Genomic DNA, 7,935 nt, shown 5'->3' on the forward strand with positions numbered 1-7,935 from the left:
CAATAAAGACATTAACATATATTTCCTGAATGTCATTTTATGAACTATTGTCTCGTGAAAAGTCACATGAATTAGTTTTTATATATATATATATATATATATATATATATATATATATATATATATATGACCGGCCTTTCTTAAACTACGAGTTTGATTATGTCCATCTGACAAGAACATTATAGAAGCAAAAGAAAACAGAAAGGCGATTTGACATGTTAATGCTCGCTGACCAACCCACCAAGTTTCAACACCTTCTGTAGAGTTAGCGAGGGGGCTCATTTTGCCAGTTGCACCTCAAGGCCTTCACAGGCTTCTTTGTGGTTTTTATTATCAGTTTTCTTGAAATATGTTCTTGAGTATGTGCTCACTCTTTGCCGTCTCCAGAAATCTTTTTATACATTTCTGGGCCCCACAAGCTGCGACGATGTTAATGACAATTGTCAATTTTGAGACCCAAAAACAGAATGACATGATCGATGTAGAGCTGGTGCAAAGACACACAACAGTATAATATCGGCATCATGAAGAGGCACACATAAAGAATGTAAACCACAGTCCTGCAGATCAACATCCCTGTTTATGTGCAGAGGCCACATCGGGTCACATCTCAGCTCAACCTGGCTGAGTCAGGCTGAAGAGCCGGCAGCGTGCTGGATGGAGGTTCACTCTGGAGGGTGGCCTCTGCACAGGGAGCCGCTGTCGTGACTGGTGTCAAACGTGCCGACTGCAGATCTGTCTCTCGGGGATCTGTCTCTCAGATCCCCGACAACCCCACCCTGCAGCATAATCGGCAGCATCCACTTTGATCTGCTGCCACATCAAATCATCTTTAAATATAGACTTTTACTTTGAAAAATACCTCAACTAAAAATAAATTGTTCAGTAATCATTAAAATATGTTTTGTTTTTTAGTCACTTTCATGGGCCACAGGACAACCTGCCATGCCCCAAAAACAAACAAGTAAAATGCAATGTGCTATATAAGTTAATAACCTGACAAAGTGTTTATAGGTTTGCTGTAGCTGTTAGTGCTTCAGTATCTCAGCCCTTTAAACTGCCAGGTCAGTGATGTAGGACGCCATGTTCTGTCTCCTAATCTCACTCCGATTTTTTTTCTATCTCCCTATGGCTTCCTTTTCATTAGGATTTACTGAAAAGCGGCTTATCTCTGGACTCTACGAGCTGTTTGTTTCTCTTTTCATGGGCTCAAAGGTTTTTTTTCCCCCACTGGGTTTATGATTATTTTGCTTTATGACTGTTGCTAATTGATGTGGTCCATTCGGGACAAACAGAAAGTGTGCAGTGATAGATATCAGACAAACCATATCGATTTTACACTGCGACTACTTGCCGAAATCATGTACATTTTGGCAAACATGGCGTCACTTATTCTATGAATATTGTGGATAAATGACTAATGACGAAACTAATGATGTTCCTGCCAGCCTGTCAGCTGTGTGTGGTGCGAAACATGTGTTAGCAACACTCTGAACTAAGATGACTAACATGATAAACATTGTCATGTAGCATTGTCGTTGTGCGCAAGTTAGCATGCTGGTATTAGCATTTAGCTCAACCTGACAGCTGCTAGCATGGCTAACTCATGTTTAAACCTATTTATTTTGTTTAAATTTAAAAAAAAATCTTACAACAATGTTGTCACGCAATCTAAAATCATTTGTTCATCTTTCGTCATGCCACCAGGAAACACATGGAGGAAATCATTTGCAGAACATGTTGCAAAACCTTTCTCCACAGCACGAGCGCTAAAGTAAGCTTCAATGGAAATCACTGGAGGAGGAAGTCATGACTTAATAAACCACAAACATTCAGCGCCGTCACGCAAGGTTGTTCCTCGCAGTGTCATGAAAACATGCTAGGATATATATATATATATGTATATATATATATCTGTGTATTGGACATTAGTCAAAACTGACCCCAGTATTTTCTGCATCCCTTTTTGAAATCAGTTCAGACCCGTCCTTTTGCCAATGAAAGCCTGAGAATGTTGTTTCAACACCCCACAAGGTTTTCATGGGCACATTTTTTGCTGAGCTGCTGCATGAGAGGAGCAGTAAGCTGGTGATTTCCTGTCTATACTGGCGGGGGGTGTTTGTAAGAATACTAGCGACTGTGGGAGCCAGAGCTGGGAATAGACAGTGGTTTGGGAATTATAGTCTTATTTCTGTCAGGAGCAGATAGTGTTCTGCAATTATCTCCCTGCAGATACTGTTATACACATCATGTGTTTTCACGTAGTTTCAGTCACTGTTTGAGAGCTTCAGGTGTTTGCATTCATAGAGTATTTATGCGGACAAAGTGTGTGTGGGAGGTTTCTGTTACACTGCAATACTTTTTTTTTTATTGTCTCTCCTCTCTTTCCAGTATTCACAGACTTTTTTGCCTCATTCTCCACACCTGTGCAACACTGCTTGGTTTGAAAATGTCTCACCAAAATGTGGAGTGCTTTATTAGGAATAGATCACCTGTCCCAGCTCAATGCCATCGTACGACATTGACATATATCACTGCAAAGGGTATACCTTCGGGCCATGTGACCTTCTTCTCCGCTGTAAACAGGATCTTATATCAGTTGTAACATGACAGTACTCACTTGCACCTACACAGGCACTTTCCAGTGTGTACCCGTCATCTTCAAATGACTCATTTGTCAAAACTAGAACTAACTAAAACATCTTTAATCTTATCACTACATTTTGAAGTTTCACCTTTTCTGGAAATCGCTCCGTGGTTAAGACACACTGAGATACTTAAAGGCTCCTGTCGAGTTGAAGACAATGTCACGAAAATGAAATGGAGAAAAGTACGGCTACTACAAGTTTAGTCGACTTTCACCATACAGATACAGCACATGAATTACACGGCATGGAGTGAGCTCATGTATTGACACACACATGCATGTAGACTGTATTTACAGTAAGTTATCCCCTTCAAGGACATGGTCCACCGTGATAACTTTTTATTGTGGGTACCATGACATTTACAATCTGTGTATATGGATCCATGTGTTGTCATTTGAATCTTTGAATGTCGGAGTCTATCACGTCTGTGCAACATCATCGTTTTTTCTGTTTTCTTCTTGGTCTTGAACTTTAAATTCCTGTGGAGCTAAACGGCGGGCCTTGGGAACAGCCTCCAGCCGCGCAGTAAAAACCTGCTTGTAACTTTTTCACAGCCGGTTTGAACAGGTTAAATCCTGAAAAGAAAAATGTCTTGCACAGAGAAGCACACAACCACATACAGTGAAAACAGCTCCTGAACTAGTGCCTATGCAACCACACACAAACCCCAGTGTCTCCGCTGATCACTGGAATGCTTCACTATTTACTGACAGATCAACCTTCTGTCGTGGCCTGTTTTTTAGGATAACGTGTGCGGCTCATATCAAAGACATGCAATGCGTGCATGCAGCGGTACATGAAATGACAGCTTGGTTTGATGTTGTTGAGTTTGGACTGTCGTGGATAACAATAAAAGCAGATGAACTTTTAAAATGAGCAGTATTTCCCCTTTTAAAGGAGCAACGTGTTGGCTCGTTGGTTTGTGCACAACGCACAGAGCTGGTCATCGTCAGCCATGTCTCGTCCTGCTCCTTATGTTTACCCTCATCTTTACATTTCTCACCTCTCCTCTTGTTTCAGATACTTCACTTCCCGCCTTTGTGATCGTCTAACCCGCCCCTGATTGGATTCACCATAGCAGCCTCATCTTTCGGGCCTGCTTATAAAATCATTTTTCATAGATCATACAGGTTCGAACACACTTGATGGAGACGGGCTTCCAAAAATAGATATGTTTCATTAACAATTTTTCTGTCGTTAAAATGATCAATAATTCCAACGATACTGTTTACTCCACCGCCTTTTGTGAAGCTAGCTAGCTTAATTGAGATCGAGTTCGTACAAATTACTGAAGTTAATGTAACACGAAACAATTTGTTTGTTATTGCCCCTCGTGTTTCATCAAAGTCACAAGAATCTGACATAAAAGTGCGTTAAATCGTACTGAGAACCAAATGCATTGCCATTGGTTTGACTGACACGAACAGGACGATAAAGTTACTTCTGACTGGAACGCCAGGCCACGGCTGCAATCAGACCCGTTTCAAAGAGCTGGCAAAACACAAAAATCCTGACATTTTTACAGAAAGGACCATGAAGAAGGAGGAGTAAAATATAAATGTCAAACTATTCATGTGATATTCTATATTAAACCCCAAACTGTAGGCCTACATGTACAGCAGACTCACCAGCTGTCCTACAATCTGACCTGCATACTGAAATTCCCAAACTCTCTCTCTCTCTCTCTCTCTCTCTCTCTCTCTCTCTCTCTCTCTCTCTCTCTCTCTCTCTCTCTCGTAGCACCCTGCAGCCTTGTGCTTGTACAACAGAGGTTGAATTGATTTGCTCCGGCCTGCTTCCCTTTTGTCCGCAGGATTAGTTTTCACTGAACCAAAATGTTCATTATTTTTGTTGGGAAGGATCTCTCATGTGCTTTTACATTCACATGACCCACGCCTGTGTGCCGGAGCTCCTCAGAAGAGGTTGTTGGCATTTCCCTTCGGTGACTTTGAACAGGCTTGCGTGTTGGCACTGTGTGCTTGTATGTGAATATCATACATTTGCACACTGTGTACATTCTGTTCCAAATATCTGAAGCACCACACTGGAGCACCCCCTAGAGGTCCAAAAAGGGAGGCAAGGCTCATAACACAACACCCCAAAAAAGGATGTGTCACATGCATACGATGCACATGCATATGTGTACTCGGGCTCCTGCAGACATTAGCATGGACTTTGGCTCATGTTAATGGTGGGAAGGATGTAAGTGTTTGTTAAGCTGTGTTTAAGCAAAGATTATTATATATTATATATTGTGATTATTATTAATATCACCATGTGTCAGTAACAGTCATGCATCACTTGCGGCAACAAACATCTCACAGTCTTCATTCCCCTCATCTGCCAGTTCATGGAGTGGCACTTTGGGGCAAAAAGGTTAACAACATGCAATTATTTCGTGAAACATTAAAATATAAATAGTTTATGTTCAGATCATTTTAAGACATAGACAAAAGGTATAGGCCCACATTCACAGAGGAGTTTGAACTGGAACATTTAAAACAACGACATATCTGTTCTGCATTTGTCTTAAAACAGAACAGCTGACTGTGGCCTGTATAAACCTCTGTGAGCTTATAGTCACGCGAGGGCAGTGTGGGGTGTGAGATTTAGACTGCTATCTTTGCATGTTTGATGAAATACTGAGAGCATCAACTCTGTTTCTTCGTGGTCTTGCCATATAACATCAGCTTTAAACTTTCTTGCACACCACAGCTAGATACAACATGCACATGTGTATCTCATTGGGTGTGGCTCTCCTGCCCAAAATGTCTATTTGCATGGATGGATTTCCAGACAGGACAGACAAATTTAGCAAGCTGCTTTCTACTAATCTGTGTCATTTATTCTTTTTTAGTCTTGAAATATCTCCCTCACTACTTTATATCAGCATTAGCAGATTGTTACATGATAATTAAGTCATGTTAATAATCACTGCACATCTGAAATTCAAGCTTTCTCATGACATCCAAAACCAGATGGTCAGCGCTGTAAAGGGCTCTTGAGCCACCTTGTGGTAATCTGACGCTACGACCTGTAACAGGTATGTTTCTCTTTGGATGTTTTCCAGATGAAAAGCAAATACCAGGCAGTAATTGATAAGGAAATCCCAGTGAAAGTGAAAGTAAGAGGTAACTTGGAAGAAGGAAGAGAGAAGAGGTAATATGGAGGCTTCACTGGTCGTGAGACTGACCCTTTCACACTCACATCATGTCACGGACTATTAGCAGAGATTTAAAAATAGGTTAAAATATTACAATTTGACATACTCAGCAACAAAGAAAATCTTATGAAATTATGCTTTGTAGTAGATTTAACTGTCTAACAGTATATAAAGAAATTCAAATTAGCTCCACCTCCACCATCAAGTTGCTCTATACGTGTTAATGCATCAATAAAAATAATAATAATATCAGAATACAAAATATGCAATAATATAACACTCTGAAAGAGTCATTCTGCAATAAGTGAGTACATTTTGTTGCTAATACTTAAACTAAAGAAAGAGATCTGAATACTAATTCCACCACTGAATAATACTGTGACCTTCAGTGAAAGGTGAGATATACATATAATTATATGCAAATACGTATATGCACTTTAAAAACACAGTGAGCAGACTTTGTTCACGATTATCTTCTTTTATGCAAAAGCCCTGTTTGACATAATGCTCTAAAACGTGTATGTGGAGGTTACTTCACAGGCACAGTCGAGATTAAAGAAGCTGTGCTGCCTCCATAAGAATCCACTGCCCTGGTGAGGTGTGTTTACTGGGGTAAATACATGGGTGTGTCTTTTCCACTCTGCAACATGAGCCGCTCCGGCCTAAAACAAACTATCACGGTCGTCAAATAACAGACACCCATCAGTCTGTGTGCACAGACGTGTCTTCCATAGAACTGCATCCATAATTCAGGTTGGTTTTATGGATGTGCCCGACCGTACAGCTTCATTACCGTCCAATACGGTAAAGAAAACCAGGAACAGGAGAGCTATAGGACCAGATAGCTCACATTTCTCTGATGAATCGAGATCATCCTTCAGGCTAATTTGGTTAGATTTACATAAACGTATAGCAAGTACTGCATTCATGTCGATTCATTGCTTGAATCATTGCTGCAATAAAATAGATAATCGAGATGTATCGAGTCAGCATCGCATTTAGTAGTTTTAAGCAAAACAGTGTGTGTTTCTGTACTCTGCTGTGTTGTTGTGGGTGGCTGGTGAAACTCAATCAGTCATCAAAACTTTATACATCTCTCTTTATCTACGCGGCACTCCCCGGCCATCTCTGGTTGCTAAGCGACCGGTCACAAAAAACCCCCACCTTTGCGGTGAACCTGAAACTGATTGGTGTCCAACTGATATGCTGCGGCAACCAATGAGAGCAGAGGAGGACGACTCGCGAGGAAGTGGCTGGTAACAGTGAGATGGTATTAACTTGTGTAGCCATGAATAAACCGCAGGTATGAACGTGTGTGTGTCGGGAATTACAGATCAGACAACAAGTAGTTCATGCATGTTTGTAAAAAAACGTTCTGTCTGCTGAGCTACATTATGAAGAGCTCACACCCCACTTTAATTGGAAACTGCTCATTTTGAAGGAGGGTTTTTATCTCCAATTATGAGAAAACATCGACCTGCGAAAAGGAAAGTGAAGCTGCTGCAGCATGAAAAAAACAAATCATCCAGATTTGAGAATAAACATGTCAATACTGTGCCTGCGTTTGTGTGTGTTTGTGTGTGTGCGTGCATATACATCAGGGTTACATGAGCCAGTCTGCCAACACTGGCTGACAATGGACCTCTGGCTCTGGGAAAGAGACCCTCTGAAATATGCATGAGGAAATACACACCTGTTTCCAGGTAACCAAGGCAGGGATTCTGAACCGTGACACAGAAATTTACTGTGTGTGTGTGTGTGTGTGTGTGTGTGTGTGTGTGTGTGTGGGTGGGTGTACACACCTGCGTGGGCGCTTGCAGCACAGCTTCCTAGCTTTACCTGTTCAGACACTCTGTGGGGACGAAAGCAGCTGTCAACTCCGTTTGCTTGACGAGGCCGACACTATCAGAGCGGGAGAAACAGCATGAAACAGTGCGGGCCTCGGTGCTGAACTGGTCCTCTGCCCTGCTGCTGAGCTGCTGAGCACTTTTTACGCATGGAAACAGGTCAAAGTCGGCCCAACTGAGACGAGCTGAGGCTGGACGCGGAGACTTGCCCGGAGGGTGGACCACAGAGGCATAAAGAGGTCTTCACAGGTCGTGTTGAGCATCGATTTGTGCAAGT

The sequence above is a fragment of the Melanostigma gelatinosum genome, assembly GCF_949748355.1.
Source record: "Melanostigma gelatinosum genome assembly, chromosome: 9".
NCBI classification, from domain to species: domain Eukaryota; kingdom Metazoa; phylum Chordata; class Actinopteri; order Perciformes; family Zoarcidae; genus Melanostigma; species Melanostigma gelatinosum.